At 40.1% G+C, this 17,445-nt stretch overlaps 1 protein-coding gene across 5 annotated transcripts in view; it reads left to right on the forward strand.

The window, feature by feature from the left end:
* Nucleotides 1-12,338: 12,338 nt before the first annotated feature.
* unc13c (unc-13 homolog C (C. elegans)) overlaps nt 12,339-17,445 on the forward strand; it is a 92,161-nt gene continuing 87,054 nt past the window's right edge. For all 5 annotated transcript variants that reach the window (XM_031848691.1, XM_031848692.1, XM_031848693.1 and 2 more), the window contains exon 1: nt 12,339-12,912. The gene's annotated coding sequence lies outside the window, so the exon portion shown is untranslated. The remainder of the gene's footprint in view (nt 12,913-17,445) is intronic.

The following is a 17,445-nucleotide window of genomic DNA, read 5'->3' on the forward strand; positions in this document are numbered from 1 at the left end:
CAGAATTTTCGTTTTCTTTTCTGTATATTACTTCAAATCTACATTGTTTAAGCAATAATAGTTAATAATAATAATTCACATTTTAACAAATTAAATGAAATTGAAAAACAAATAATGTCAACATACAATAATTTGTTAATTATTATATATATCTAAAATCAATTATTGTTAGTATCACTAACTTTCTGCAACACAGCAGAGTAAATTCAAACATTGTTTGAACTTGAACATTTAAACCGCTTACTTAAAAAGCATGATAGCTGCTTATAACATTACTCAACATTGACACATATTTCAGTGAACATGGTCCATTAAACCATGAGCTTTAACAGCAATCCCCCACACCGTTAAAAGAAAAAAAAACTTTAAGCTCCACACTATATCCCACATGCTGGAACACGCTTTAAACACACACACACACACACACACACACACACTGGAGTACACAGTAGAAAGAGCCTTGCACAAACCATGTCAGGCAAACTGCCATGGTTGATTATCTAAGCCAGGCTAATGTTATAGATATCCTGTGACCTGGCTGAGTGAGAATATTCACAGACAATTACCGTTAGTTATTCATGTTTGACTGGACGACTGAACATGGAATAAACCAGTTGATTTCCAGTTGATTTATATTATACTAGTGAAAAATAAGAGGGAAAAAAATGATATTCTAATAATATGCGAGTGTACTGAGGTTGTACGTTCATGCAGTGCATGTTAAAGCTGCCCTGTGGAGTTTTCTTGTAAACCAGCAAAAGTTGTGTTTGCCACCAGTGTTTCCTTGTCAAAAATATATAATTGTGTTACTGCTTTAGGAGAGACATTTATCACGAGACTCTGAAGTTCCTCTAAGCTCTATGGAACTTTCTAGCATCTTTCAAGTCATTGTTTTAGTTTCCAGAGACTTTACTGTTTTGGGTCACTCCCATCGGCATTCTTATCGGCCACAGCTGGCCTCTGTTTTCAGCGAAAAAGCTCCAAAAACCACTGTATACCACCTGTCCAGCACGAAATGGCAGAAAAAAATATCAACTAACTGGTAAACAGAGCGGAGTACTTAATAGCGCAAGACCTGGGCATGCCCCTCAGGAGTTAGTAGATACCAAACACAGAGTTAAATGGAGTGTGGATTTTGGATTTACATTTCACCTGGAGGCCAGAAACACAACTCCAAATATTAATGTTGCTATCTGTCTGCTTGGCAACTGTTTGCTAACAAGTTAAAGTGCCATACACACAAAAAATGTTTATAAGTTATGTGATGAACTAAAATAATTTATTGCATGTATAAAAAGCCTTAACTTTACACAAAAAGTCCAGTTCAGTTTGAATAGATGCCTTGATGTCTTTTAACCCTCTAATTGCCACACTTACTGAGCTGTGCTGTCATCTGCTTCTACTGTGGCAAACTTCAACACTTTATGGTTTTCATAACATTTGCCGTCACCACTGATTCAGCTGGTTGTGTTCTTCAGATAAGTTGTTTTATACAGTGTATACATACAGTATGATCCTCTGACATGCAAACATGTGACAGTTAGTTTAATCACTCCACTGGATTCTCCATGTCGTCGAGTTTAGTCATTCCCCGCTCCCCACCACACCTGTCCAATAACAATCTATCTCACTATTTGAGCTGCTGGGTTTCTTTACATCAGCTTATTTGTGCCTGTAATTATAGGCTGCAGTAAAACCCATTGGCCAGAAATTGTTCTGTAAATATCCGCAGAAAGTGTTGTATTGTCAGAGCAAAGTCAGTGAAGAGATTAATAACAAGTCCATACTGTAGAACTCTATGATAATTGCTCTCTTGGGGAATTCACTTTTGTGTATGTGTGCATGAGAGAGAAAGAGATGGGAAAGACGGGCTATGAATGCAGTCAGGACAGCTGCAAGTAAATCAAAGCAGAGCCACATTCATCACTGAGGCTGAAACGTAATTAGCCTGTTGTAGCAAGGGCAGGCATATTCTCCAATGACAGACATATGCACAGACATGTACAGCTTAATTCGGCCAGGAACCATCCAGGAGGTTAGACTATTGAGCAACACATCCTTCATCTACAGTATGTTAGGTGCAATTGTGCATTTTTTGTTTGTGAGGTAGCACAGTGTGTGTTTTTTTCTGTCCACTTCTGCATGTTTGTAGCATTGTGTGTGCTAATTGGACTTCTACACCTAAACTTGAGTGAAGAAAGTTGGGTTTTGAATGTGGTAAGCATTGCACATTGGGCGTTTGGTACAGATGTTTAAGGTTTAAATTAATGGCACAGGCATAGATGTTAGTGGAGGGCTCTCACAAGGACACAAGTACATGGAGGGTGTGTGTGTAAGTTTGCACTGAATCTTAATGAAAACGGTCCCCAGTGCTCTTCCCAATGGAGGCTTTTCACAGCGTGAATGGTACAGGTTAGAGCAGCCTGTCAGCCGTTGTTGTATTTCTTGGGACTTGCTGTTGAACTCTTGTCGAGGAATCAGCAGAGAGCTCATCCAGCACAAACTACTATTTTAGAGGAATGGGTGTGACCTTTTACAGTTGAATGGATGTTTGCAGCTAGAGTCAAATTCAATAAATTCATGTCCACCCTAATGTTGATAAATATGACCATGCTGTGAATGTGTTCAAAGCTTCCACTTTTTCCATTAATAATGAAATGCCGACCTGAGAAGCAAGAACCTGAAGAAGTGCCTTCCTTCACTTGGTTTCTAAAATACCACAAGTAGGATTGACAACTTCGAATTCTGCACGCCAGATCTCTCCCTCTTTGTGCTTTAAAATCTTCCCTGGTGATTCTCAAACGGTCAACTGCTGAAAGGTGTATATATATATATATATATATATATATATATATATATATATATATACATGTTTTGAGGAAAATTGAAGGTATAAATGTCAGACGACAGATTTAATTGATGGACATCAATCAACAATATGAGTCACTGATTCTACCTGGTCACATGCAATCCTTTTCATGTATTTGTGGTTCTTTGTTATTCATTGTACTGTTCATATTCTTCATTCCTTCCGTTAATTTTTTTTTTGTTTATTCATTTTCTGTTTAGTAGTTTAGTTGTGTAGTTATTCTAACACATATTCCATTTATAAAGAATTTGATCATTTGATTTGTGTGTATATGAAACAATAGGTCCCTGTACACCTTGAGAAGAACTCCGGAGCAACCCTGAGATTAAGATTTAATTGATTAATATCAAATGTTGAAGTTTTCCCTATTTTTCCAAAATTAGGTGGTGTCCTAATTTGAATCTTCTGTTAAATTTGGTTAGTTAAACTAATGGTGTCTTATGGCATAAGCTGAGTGCCATCATTGTTTTATACTAATTTATGGGTTCATAAATCATGATTTAATTATTTATAATCGTTAAATATCTTGATATTAATGAATTATTAAATATGCTACCAGCAACAACGCTACAAAGCTCAAAGCGATGTTGTGGCCAAGTACAGCCTCACAGAGTTGATGAAATGGCTGTCGACTGTTAGTCTTGTTAATTTATGCCTGTTTGGTGTTGACAGAGAAAGTGTGAAGAACAGATTGCAGATTTTTTAAATCCTTAAAAAACAGATTTAAAAAACAAATGTCATTGTAGTTGTAAAAAATGCGAGTGTGAATGGATCATCAACGCTGGCTTTTCCAAAATGTGTTTGGTTGAATAGTGAGGGAATCGTATCCCTCCAGACTGAAGCCAAAAGCTCCCAAACAAGCAGGAAGTAAAAATGATATCCATACAGGCCATTCACAGCAGTCCTTGACTAAAAAAGCTTCCTGAAACTAGAAATAGGAGACTGTGTGTGAAGTGATTGTGATTCATCTCACACTCAAATTAAAGAGTCAGCACTTTGACTTCAAAGTCATTGTTTTATTTCGAGTCCATGCCGGAGTACAGCGCCAAAACAATGAAAAATGTCTCACCGTCCTGTCATGGCTTTGCTGTATACACACTATAGATAAGCTCAGAAGAAGGAGATATGACCGTCAGATATATTCCACATGCATAACCCTACTACATTTTCATGGCTTTCATGACCCTGTAACTGGAATAGGAAATAACTGTCTCACTCAAGGCTAAAACAAACCTGATTGAAACTTAGTGGCCATTTAAGCACTTGTCCCCAGTATTTTAGCTGATTTGCTTGGGATTCAAATCTGGGGTCTACTTTAGAAGTCATCACTCTGGCCTTGGACCCGCTGTTATTCTTCACATCCTCTGGTTTCAAGCAAGACTCCTTATCATAGAAATGTGATTATTCAACCAGAAACATACCTACATTGCACAGCAGTTGGATTCCTGCTATAAGATGAGATCAGGCAAAAATCCATCTTGTCAGGCTTCAAGTAATGTATTCGTCCGAAACGCAGTGGTTCAGACCAATCAGCATCACGTGAGGAGCTACTGGCAGCTACAGGCATGGCTTAGGTGTGTGTGAGACCACACAGAGAGGCAACTGTTCGTTCAGAACAACAATGGCAGCTCCTGAGAAGCTAACCGTAGATGCTGCAGTAGCATCAGTTATATCAAAACTGGAGAGTCATTTTTATTTTGAAAGAAGTTTTTTTTTATTTTTGCCTTTCTACCAGCTGGCAAGAGTTTGACTGACAGATGGTTGACCAATAGCCTGGCAAGTATTCTGGAAAGTGCCCACCCTTTTCCAAACAGTTTCCAATGACGGTTTCTCGGATGGTTCACTAACAAACCATCTAATTTGCATTGGATGAGTAGCATGAGTGTCAAAAATCCATTTGCTTAAAATTTCAGTGTAGACTGAAATATATACAACTTTAGCGTTAGTGTTTTGTAAATGTTGAACAGTACTGTATGTTGACTCTATCACAAACACACTTCTCTCTTTCCCACTTTCTCCATCATCCCCTCTTTCTCTCATGTGCAGGTTTGTTGGAGGGAGTATCATTCTCAGCAGTACTACTGGCTGATGCCACATCAGACATCAAAAGGGGCTATGGGGGCCCCAGCACATTTTGTGACACTTTTATCTCCCAGCATGCTTTGTGACAGTGTTATCTAGCGTCTGCAGCCTGCTGCGGGACTAAGCAGTAAACAGGAAGTGCTCTGCTGACACTGCCATGCCACTAACGCTGTATTGTAATGAGCCTTGGCAGCGCTCAGAGTAAATTCTAGTGATAATCATCTATGCGCTCTCTCTCTCATTGTTGAAGCATCAGGCATCCACACCTGAGGAACTCTGTGAGTGAGTGAGTGAGTGAGTGAGAGAGAGAGAAAAAAATAAAAGTGAGAGATAGCAGCACTATTGTTATAAATACTATAAGTAAGCATTACTTTTTTTTGTTGTAACACGTTAGTTTGCAATTCAAGTAATCAGTAATTTAGTTATGTTTTCAAATAAGCAATGCACTACAAGAGCATCACAGTGAAATGCAAATTGTGCCTGGGGGATAGAGTAAAGCCTCTGTCAGCGCTAGTAAGAGTTACGATGCATAAAAAAACAACTCATTTCAAACCGTATGTTGGTAAATTGTATTCTACTTTTAAATGAATAGCATATTGAATTTAGCATTGAGTGATTTATGCTCCTATTTGTTCCCTCAATATTAAGCTATGGATAGCAGCCGGTTAGTACAAAGGGGGAACGGCTACTGTAGCCTGGCAAGCACCTCTAAAACTCGCTGATTATTAACAAATGATATATTGTTTACTTTATCTGTACAATACATACAACTGGAATGTAGGAATGTCAATTTGGGGCCACACTAGAAGTGATGTGCTGTAGTATGATGGTCCATGAAGCCACATGGAGTCACCATCATTCATTTATCATTGTGCATTACAGTCTGACAGATCACCTCCAACTCCAGACAGACGGCCAATCACAGTTAGTTAGGGTGTAAACAGCAGTGGTAATTAGAACAAGTTTGCTGTTTGGCAGCGTGAGCAGCAAGAACAATTATTGTGATTGTAGCTGGCAGAGATTTCACTCAAAAAAGCGAGGGGTTTCAGAGTAGCAGGACAGTTTGTCGTCTGGGGCATGACATGCTGTTTTTCAAGGATAAGCTCTCATTATTCTTTATTTATCCTTTATTCAACAAGAAACGTCAAGTAGAGATACAATTACTCTTCTACCAGGGGGTCCAGGACATGATGGCCTGCAAAATAAAGTTTCATATACAAGTACAAATGGGGACAGATAAAATCAGAAAAAAAACTAAAAAACAGACACAAAGCATACAGGAATCAGAGGCAATAATATTGACCTTTAAATTCTTTAGTGTTATGCCCAACTCACTTTCTCAAAACATCCTGGTTTACCTGCCACAGTCAACAGCAAAGATGATGAGATTTAGTGCAATTCTCTACATGATGATAAAGGGCAGATTACAGATTATACTTACTGCATGTGGGCATCTCATTCTCAAATGGCAGTTTGAACAAACCACATCTTATCATTATGAAACCCAAAGGCTTACACCAGTGATATTTGTCTACAATCTTACATTTGCTGCAATCGAGTTTATTGTGGTATTGCATATGATATGCAGTATTTTAGTCTAATGCCACATGCATCTGAAAATTGATTCTGTGAAATGCAAACTACCCAACACGTCAACACCGGCCCTGAAGAGATAATTACAAAATATCCTTATCAGATATTTTTTGCTGAATTATTTTTATCCATCTGGCATTAAAGTGCAATTAAGCAATGCAAGTAAAGCCCCCAATGGCATTGCATTAATAAACCATACTTACACAAAATGTCTGCTCTAGTTAACTGCGGTTTATTTTAAACCCATACATGCTAATTATTTTGAAATTAAGCATTTGACTTGAGTGCAGTAAACAAGTGAGTCAGTCAGTGTGATGTTCCATTTCCTTTAAAACCAGGCACATTGCTATATACTGTGCCTTGCATAAGTATTCACCCCCTTTGGACTTTTCTACATTTTGTCATGGTATAACCACAGATTCTAATTTATTTAATTGGGATTTTATGTAATGGACCAACACAAAATAGTCCATCATTTGGAAGTGGGGGGAAATATTACATGGATTTCAAATAAAAATCTGAAAAGTGTTGAGTGCATAAGTATTCAGTGCCACTTGTTAAAGCTTTGTATACTGAGTGATACCTTAAATGTGTTCTTTCACTCCTGGATTGAATTGCTCAGCTTTGAACCTTTCATTGACCTTTGAGGACTAAGTGTTTTGCTTATGTTCCGTGTATCAGCTAACCTTCTCTTCCGCTCTGTAAAATCTGTTAACACTGAGGTAAGACTGTAACATCATTAGTTTTTTTTCATGATAGGATGTAACTTTTTTTTAGATACATACATTTATACGTATACTTAGTGTAAAGACACTGGGGAGAGTATTATAAATAGAAGGTGGAAAAACAACCCTGTTTTTGTTATGGCCGAAGACACCACTGAGGGAAGGACTCAAAAGCAACACTCAAGAGACAGGACAGCTCCAAAGAAACACACTCTTTACTAGCAGAGGTTCGGTACACAGGCAAGAAGTCAATTCAGGCAAACAAACCCAAAACAGGGGCGAGTCAAAAACCAGGTAACAAAGATCACAAGGAGAAAAATGCTGGACCGGTAGATACCGAGAAGATGAACTGGCACCGAGAAAAGGGAGCACAAAGACTAAATACACTAGGGAGGAGGAGGGGTAATTGGGAAGAGGTGAAGCTGATCAGGGCGGGGAAAGGTAATCACACAGGCGGGAAACACACAAGGGCAGGAAGTGAAGGTATCTGAAACAAGAGGGTGAGGTGAATGACAAAAAAAACAGCAAACCCAAAAATGACATGACGTGAAAACAAGGAAAACATAACTCTTGAGACCTTGACGAGGTGTTACAGTTTTACAGCGTTTGCACTCTCCCATGAGCATTTAGTTGTAGTATTATAAATAGGAGGGGAACAAGATACTCTCTTTTACACTCTCCCATGAGCATTTTATATTGTCGCAAAACTTTTACATTTTCTCAAGAAGCCAGGGTTCTCCTGGGAAATATTTTTCCTGTTTTCTTAATCCTGTACTTAATGCTTACACTATCACTTTCTTTGAAAATCAGGTCATCAAACCCAGCTATACTTAATGTTAACATTTGTGAGAATAAAATGGACACTGTGCAATGCTTTAACTTTCAACCAACATATAATAATCAAGTTGCACCAGCTTTTAATCTCAAATTAGAAAAGTTGTTTCTCCAATATGCTTTTATCTCCTCACAAATTGTTAAGCTGCATCCATTTCTAAGCAGAAATACTGAAATGTCTCAACAACTGTCAGATGGCTTGCCATGACATTTTGTACATGGTATTCATGGTTCCCAGATGTTGTATCGTAATGACTGGGGATCCACTAACTTGTCCTGTAATGAGCAGAGCAGGTCCCAGTTACTGGGACATAGGCTTTTAGCTCAAAGGACAGCTGTGCAGAAGTACAGCACAGCTTTTAGACTCCATCATTGCTGGACCAGTGACTGCTTATGGATGGATGTAAGAAAATATTCAGCCACCATATTCACTCTCTCAAGCCCCCTTCAATTCACAACATGTTTTATTTGTTATTCCGTAGACACCCAGTAACAATATTAAACTATCTCTGGTTCACCAGGTGCTAATATGATGAAAATGATAATCTACTATAGTGCTGAATGCAGCGAATTGATGCCAGCTGTGTGTCATCAGCTGTGTGATCTGAAAACAGTCCTTTAATGTGATCTCTCTTCTCAACATAAATGTAAAGATATTTTCCTTCAAGCTGATGGTCATGTGCTATATTTAATGCTACATCAGCCCACAGCAATCCCTTTATGCTTCGGTGGAAGGATTTTAACCACTAAAGGGTTATATAAAGGCCATCTGCTGGTCTCATTAGTGCCGGCTTTCCTGGGTTTCTGCCTCAAGAGAATTAAGGTATTGATATTTTGATTCTCCCGGGTTGAGATGAAAACTCCAAGCCTTGTTTAACATGACGTTTCTGCAGCATACAAATCTCGTATCTGCATGAGTCACAACCGCACAGCGGCTCAGCATTAAGCGTCTCCTCTGCAAGTCAGAAAATAATGCAAACACACACACACACACACACATTAGCGTATATATTGACGAGGTTGGCCAGAGATATGGTTCTTTGGTTCTGCAGTTTATAAGGAGCAATGATCATGGCTAACAGATTAGAAAGGGGTGGCTAACCATTTTGTAGAATAAGATAATAAGAGGGCAGATTAATAATAATAATTACAGAAGCTTGGCCGATGGAGAAAAGAACAATACAGCTTTCCCAAAGATGATGATGAGCTATGATGAAAAACACAAAATATTTGTTTTTATCCTTGATCTTGAGTCAGCAACAGTTCCTGCTCTGAGACTTCTCCATGAAATGCCTTGTAAGTCAAAAGTAATATTTTTAAGTGCCATGAAGAGAAACCATTGTAATGTGTAAACTGTGTCTTGTTTTTGTCAAAAGCCTTGCTGTAAAGTTCACGACTGTTAGGATAGATCATTCAAGCATTATAGGAGTGATATAATAGATTAATGAGACCAGAACAAAGAATCTGTGTTTTTCACATTTAAGCTGCATCCAATTTTGAGGAAATCTTCCTTTCATTACACGAAGGCAATTTCTGGCTTCATTGACTCATTATGGTTCCATCAGCCAAGAGACACAGTATAGCTGTCTATCATCAGCCCAACAACAATACAATAAGAGCTAGTCCAGGAGCTGTACGGATACGGTTTTCTCAGGGGATTTTGGATAGAAACAAGAATAGAGAGAGATCTATAGTTGTGGAGACTGATAATTTAGCTAATTAGTCTCATATGTACAATACAGGTGCAATGGTTTTACAGTTGTTTGGTACAAAGCTACTAACAGGAGAGCTCTCCAGGTGCACAAGGTAGCGTCAATGACTCTTTTCAGAACAGATGACTGTACATTTTCAAATGATCTATAGGAGGGTTTGTTATTTGAAATATATATACCTAAAAGGTCTGTAAAATTAGCTCTTCACAACAGGAAGCTCTGTTTTCTGAATGTTGGATACAAAATGGCATAATTTTAGATTGAATGCCAGTGATTTTGTTAATGAAGAATAAAACATGACTCAATTTATGACAAAGATTGTGTGATATAAGGAAGTCTGGAAAAGAGTTTATTTGTTTGAAATTAGCTCAGAGAAATAAGCATGTCAAACATCCTTAATTTGATGGTTGTACAAAGCCAGGAGCTATTTCAGAAATAGCAGATGCACCTCAAGTCTGTTACTCTTCGATCAACACATGGCCTGAATTTGTGTTTCAAACTATAGGTGTCTTCATGGAGAATGATTGACAACTGCAACAGAGCATTTTTCAATGACTCATTGAAGTATCAAGGGTAAGAAACAATGCTTATTAAATCTGTTTACCGGGTCAACCTGCTGTACAGATGTTGTTGTGGATTACTGTTTGCCAAATCAGAATATTTCTGAGTAGATTCACTGTAAGTGAGAGCAAATGACAATTATCAGAGGCATTAGTAGTACTAGTAATACATAGGGATGTATTCAATTTACAAATCAAACACTGTGGGTGATCACAGAAGGCACAAGAGAACCAAAGAAAGATCGGGATGATATTTGCGAGGGCGAGGGCTTTAGAGAGGAGAGGACGGTGGGGGATGGAGGTGGCGAAGACCTCAGGAGTCTTGGCTAGCTGTCCCTTGGCAGCTCACGGCACAAACGGAAGCAAGGGTCTCTGTTTACACAAAAGGCGTACGTGGTGGAATAGTGAAATACACAAGATAGAGAGGGATGGGGAATGAAACTGAAATAGAGAAAATTAGCAGTATGAGAGGGATGAACCCAACAATGTAGTATTCGGCATTGTTGGTGTTTGTTTTTGTCCTGTTCTGGTGGAATAACTGTGACAGGCAGCTCTACAGTAAAAATGTTGCACAATTGAAATACTCACGACTAATTTGTTAATTTCATCAATCATTTCATTAATTTTCTTCAATCACATTGGACTTAAACTGAACCATGTCAAGTGTTTACATAAATCAGCCATTGCTCTGCTATCTTCGGCTGAACAGAAGTGCGCTGCAGTGATTGAAGGAGATCATTTGGGTCAGAGTGGCTCAGAAACAGCTGAGGTTCCAGTTTGCAGTTGCTTTCATCGCCAGCGGGGGGCGAACAGCAGCCATGCACAACATCAGTATCTGCACCATTCCCCTCCGCTCTCCTCCAACCCCCACCTGCACGCGCTTGCACACACATCTCTCTCTCTCCCCCCCCCCTCTCTTTCTCTCTCTCTCGATGTGTTTTCGCTAGAAGGCCAGACAATTAGTGGCGGTTGGAGGAATGCATGACACACATCTCAGCTGAGAGAGGGGAGCAGGACTGACAGAGGCAGGCATACTCATGCACGGGGGGGGGGGGGCAGCTGAGAGATAGAGAAGGAGAGGAGGGATGGGTTTTTATTTGAGTGCTTAATCAACACCAAGGCAGGGGGAGGCCGGGAAATGATGTGGACTATCATGTGACACTCTACCTGCAATATTTTCACGTCACTGTGTCCGTCTTAATTTGTCACTGTCAACGTGAAACGAAAGCCTCAATTAGCGATGAGTTACATAAGGTCAATTTTATGAAATTACCTTTTTTTACCTAGTTTTTCCCTTTTTTTAATACCTGTGAAATGTAGCCACGTGCATTATACGCCGCTGATGGTGTTTTAATACACCAGAGTAGGCATAGATGACTAATCTGCAACGGGGATGAGCAATCATGTATGACGACATTTCCAGTGAGAGACGCAATTAGATGATGTGTGAGTGTATGAGGCTCTGCTGTGTATGATGTAGCCTACTGATGACAATGGTCTTCGGTGGAGACTGGAGTGTGGCTCGGATCATAAAGTGTGTGCGCGTGTGTTCGACAGAAAGAGATAAAAGTGCGCTCCGCAGGCATGCCCATAAACCCATGCACGCAAGTACAAAAGCAGCGACATGCGTGCACGAGCCCTGACGAAAAATTGAAGCCATATCCCATGTAGATTAACATTGTTATTCCAGATGTGTCTGTGGTGTTTAAAGTGTATTCACCCGTTACATCACACTAATGTTTCCATCGGAATGTGTAGTTTTTGCAGTGGTGTGAACACACATCTAGCCAAAATAAATGACACACTTCACCCCCCCCTTCCCTCCATTTCTATTTGCTTCCCTCACACTTAAGCTGGTGTGTGTTTGTGTGTGTGGGAGAGAGAGAGAGAGAGAGAGAGAGAGAGAGAGAGAGAGAGACTGTGGACTTGATTCTTTCAGCTGAGGGAGAAGGGGAGGGGGGCAGGGAGGGAGAGACAGGGAGAGAGAGAGAGAGATAGTTTTGTACAGAGGAGGGACACACATTCTCCAGCCGGGCAGCAGAGCCTCAGTCTAGGCAGCCAAGTGCAGCATTGTCTGCCTCTTCACCCGCGCCACCGCCACCACCACTACCCGTCATCCCGTTTTGGACTAGACACCCCTTGCTGTGACACTGTCTACGAGCAAGGGTGTGTGTCTGCGTGTGTGTCAATCGTGGCGAAAATAAGACCCCAGCAGCTTGCGTCATTTGAAAGCAACATCTTCGGTACCCAGTAAAGCGTACAGGGGAGTACAGCAGCGGAGCGAGAGCGGGGGGTACAGAAGGTGGCATGGAGGAGGTGTGTGTGTCTGCGCGGAGGCAGGGCTCAGGGATGTGGTGTCTGACGGACGCGGAGAGAAGCTGTGAGCTCTGGTATTAGCAGGCATCTGCGCACCGAGCCGCTCTCTTCCCTCCCTCCCCTCGCGCCGACAATTCGCCTAAAAACCGGGGAATCGGCTCCACACGGCTCGCCGTGCTCACTACCGCTGGCGTCCCGCACGGGGGATTTGACACGAACAGGTATGTGCAGCAGCAGAGCCCATTTGGGCGCTGGATGCGTGTTTGCATGGCGGGGGGGTATCTTGACTGTTTGACTTCAACCTATATCTTCTTGTTGCTTCCCTCCCTCTGTGGCCCTGTCAGTGGAATAGTGAAACGATATTTGAGGATGATGCGTTTAGATAGCATCATCTGTCGATAGAGCTGGGTTGAACATACATAAAAAAAATAGGTTTTAATGTTATTCAATCGTTTTTCAGTTTATTCTCAAATGTCCCATTGCTCCAATTCTAACCTTATCCCACGTTGTTATGCATAACGCACAACATGAATGCATGTGAGCAATGCTGCTGTTTCACACTGTGCAAATGCGATGGGACTGGTTCTCGTCACGCCAGCCAAAGAAAAGGTAATATTTTGATTTATGAGGCGAGACATCTGTTGTGATGTTGGCTGGTTTCCTAGGGCTGCAGGCAGTTATTTCACTGTTGGGAAATACACAGGTTAGGAGGAGAGAGACAGAGTGTAGCTGAGGATGGGCGTGAGGACAATATGATCTGCACACACCCTCACATGCTCATCCCCCACTAGTATGCTTCGCTCTTCTCTCGAAGCAGCAAATGCATGCTTAAAAAGCAATAATGCACGGAGGCATGCATGGTGCACATGTGTGTGCATGCAAGGCTGCACACCCAGACCCACCGCAGGCATGCACACACCCACATGTACACCAATCCACACTCGGCCATAATTCATTATCATGTGTTCTGGAGACATGACGTAACACATGAGCATCTATCACTTGCATCTTTTTTTCAAAAGGTTTGCAATGAGATACTCCTCAGTCTCATCCAGTATGATAAGAGAATGAACATCACATCACAGCATGTAGTATAATTGCTTCGAGCATAATAACCTCAAATTGGCATACTTGGGTTTTCATCAGGAGAGAAGAGCCGATTGTACTATTGTGAGAAATAGGTTAGCATGCCTCCAACTGACACTTATTTTCATTAAAGTAGAGTGGCAGAGACTGTGCGACTGTCAGAAATTGAGTGCTTCAGAGTGCTCTGGTAATCAAATGTATTCGGAAAAAGCGGGGGAAATAGGTCCTTGGACATTAAAGCAGGGCCTGGGGCAGCAGTGCCTCAGAGCATGGGGGGTGGGTGTGGCTGAGGTGCTCCCCCTTTCTCTGGAGGTTTCTTTAGTCTGACTCACAAATGGGAGGGGCTCTACCTCAGGACCACAGGAGTTCCCGATTTAATTTTGTCACAGTCACAGGCAACTATTTTTTGGATTAAAGTATCCAAGCAAGTTGATTAAGGAGCATTATTTTACATAGACTGTTGGAGGTTCAGTGCTTTGTTAAAGGCACATAGCCCTTGAATTGTAAAGGATGAAACTATCAGTTTATGAGGATAGAAAAACCTATATATTCACATCAAATTCACAGGCCTATGAAACATATAACATGCTAGAACACATATGATGTAATAAACTCAATATCTATCTATTATAGGGACTGTGTTCCACAGAGGGATTTACATGGTGGGCGTTATGGTGTGCAGGGTGTGTGTGTGTTAGAACATGCTACTTACATAAATTAAATGTTTATGACTTATCCTATTATAAAAAAAAAACAAGCGTGACTGTCCACTTATCTCTACTTATGTGCAACATAGAATGGGCTTTATCGTACTGAATCTGCTTATATTACGAAGTAAGGATGAACAACAGCGGCATACTGTAGACCTATTAGCCAACATATAATCTCATTCTCACATGTCATGATGGCTCGGAAAAATGGTACCATTTAATTTGTAGCCCATTTGCTGCAGAGTCTTGAGCGTTTGCAGGTTCTGTGGTCAAATTGATAACACACATGAGTGGGATAAGGTGATCTAGTTATCTGTCATCCTTTCATCCTAATTCTTGCATCATTACGCCCTAATGGGATGATACAGACGATACCTTGTGGGTATTATCAAGTCATTTGCGTATTAACTCTAGCTCCGGAAGAGGAAGACTGCTTAATTTGTCAAACCTTAACATGCAGATGTCAGGATGCTGGCTCTGTAAAGAGAAAGGCAGCGCCCTAATTGGTAATCAACACTCATTAAACACTAGTACACTTTTATTGTAATATGTCCTGACAGTGTAGCTACGGCCCTTTATATAAGTGATGTTCCAGTCACCGCTACTGTAAACAGCGACATATCCCAGATGCTGTCAGACATGATTGTGACTGTAGCTCAAATGAGTACATTGAAAACATTGTAAAATTTGCATCACAAACTCATTAACATAATTACTCAAAATTAACCATCAGTCATTATTAGGTGTATTTTGTGTGGAGCGTTATACGATAATGTTCCATAATGGTTGAGTCATTTAACAAGATGCATTAAAAAAACAAAACATTTATGTTTTCATTAACTATGCTTTCTAAACATGAGCTATCAATGTTACATATTGCATTGTATGGACTGAAAGGGTAGAACATGTTATGCACATGTTATTCCTTGAAGCAAAATCATTTTTTTTGTGATAATGACAAGAACCATGAATAGTAAAGAGAACGCGGAGTTTAGATTATGGACTATGAACTCTACACAACTTACCATTCTGAGCAATAGACCCAAAGATAATCGCTATAAACCTTTCCTTTTAAAAAAAAAGAAAACACACCAAAACCATCAGCTTAACCCAAAGCCAAAGTTTCACCGCATTCTGCTTCAGCTCAAAGTTTTATGCTGTATTCTTCTCAATATTGGGTTAATATTTTTGCTATGTTAAAATGGTTTTATTTATTTTCCAAACCACTGTACACGCCCACACAGTCATGAGAAGAGGTCTAATCGGTCAACAATATGTGGAAACACTTTTGTGGGTGTGTAAAAGCTTTAAATATTCAACTGAATTGCAACCGTTATCACTAGTTTAGGAATTGTTTTTTTCATTTGGATACCATACCATTGACAAAACAATCAATGTAACAATGAAATGGCCTATTTACTTATCTTGGTGGAGTAAGTGAATAAGCCATCATTTTCCTACTCAACTACAGGTGCCCTTAAGCAAGGCACTTAACCCTCAGCCGCTCACTGATTAACACAAGTTGACTGTATTTGTACTGTCTCAGTATTTTACATGCAGATAGAGATTTGAATTAGAGCTAAAGATGTCAGTGGAAGTAGTTGAGGCAATGTCAGGACATATTTAAACAATATCTAATGTGATTTATTTATGATGGGGACAGTTTTAGGTCGTGACCCATCAGTTGCAAAAGCCTGCTCTTGGCTTTACGCCACTCTACAAGAGAGCTGAGTCATGAACTTCCTCATACCATGAAATATACTGTCGTCCTTCTTTACCTCATTTTGTTGCCATTCGATTTCTGTAATGACAAAGGTTGATGCTGCTTTTTTCTTATTTATACAACTCGAGACCATACTGACCATTGAATATACCAGGACCGTTCAGGGATAAAACCTTCTAGGAGTCATTCATTTACAATTGAATAACCGCTTACTTTAGGTTAAAGAACCTTAATAACGTCACTTAGTGAACTCACCCATTAGGTTTGGTACAATTGCACAAGACCTGTCAGAATTACATACTGTGAAGTTGACAAATAGTCAAGGCCCTTGATTAATTTCATCCTCAATTAATCTGACAGAAACACATATATACTGGCAACCTAGCCTTAAGCTCTATTTGCTAACGCCTGGTCCTTCCCTAGAGTCCAGCATTAAAAGGTAACTGTGATTCTGTTTCACAGCTCATTTGAAGTGATCATGTATCTGTGGTCATGAGACTGTAGACACATTCGGCTCTATACCCCTGAACTAATGTGGAGCAGCTGTCAGATTCTCTACACAACAAACATCCCTCTTTCGACTCAGTTGGCCAGTTCCACTCTATATAAACCACACACTTCTCAGAGCAACTGCAAGCTGTTATGCTATGCAGCATGATTCAAGAAGTCTCACTTCTCATTGAGACTAAGATGGCCATTTTGTCCTCTTCGTACCTATATAGTCTGATGCACATTTACATTACGACACCTGAATGGTTCAGCACCTGAACCATTACAATTTAACTAATTGGGACATTAAAATGTACGACACCAATAGGTCATTAACTCTATCATTTCAATTAGTGAAAACATCCTTATCGTTATGTCAATATAAGGAAAATAGCTAACAAACGCATTTTTTTACATGATTTGATTATGTGTTAAATGAAAACAAGAAACAAAAATGTATGAATAGCAATGTGTCCAGGTTCTTTGATCATGCTAGATATTAATTTATGATGAAAACATTCTGACTAGCGTAATGTAGCACTGAAGCAATTAGAAGTATTGACTCTCCTGCTGTAGAAGCTGGATACCACCGTGTAGCCTGCGTCTATTGACCTTGACTGACACATACAGTGTATACATTCATGAATTTGCACACATGCAATTGATTACCCCACCAACCCCTTCTCCCAACCACATGCAAGCTCATACACCCAATGTCTTCATTCTCTCTCTTTGCTTCTCTCTCT

The sequence above is a fragment of the Anarrhichthys ocellatus genome, unplaced genomic scaffold (genome assembly GCF_004355925.1).
Source record: "Anarrhichthys ocellatus isolate YVR2014 unplaced genomic scaffold, GSC_Weel_1.0 scaffold8, whole genome shotgun sequence".
NCBI lineage: Eukaryota > Metazoa > Chordata > Actinopteri > Perciformes > Anarhichadidae > Anarrhichthys > Anarrhichthys ocellatus.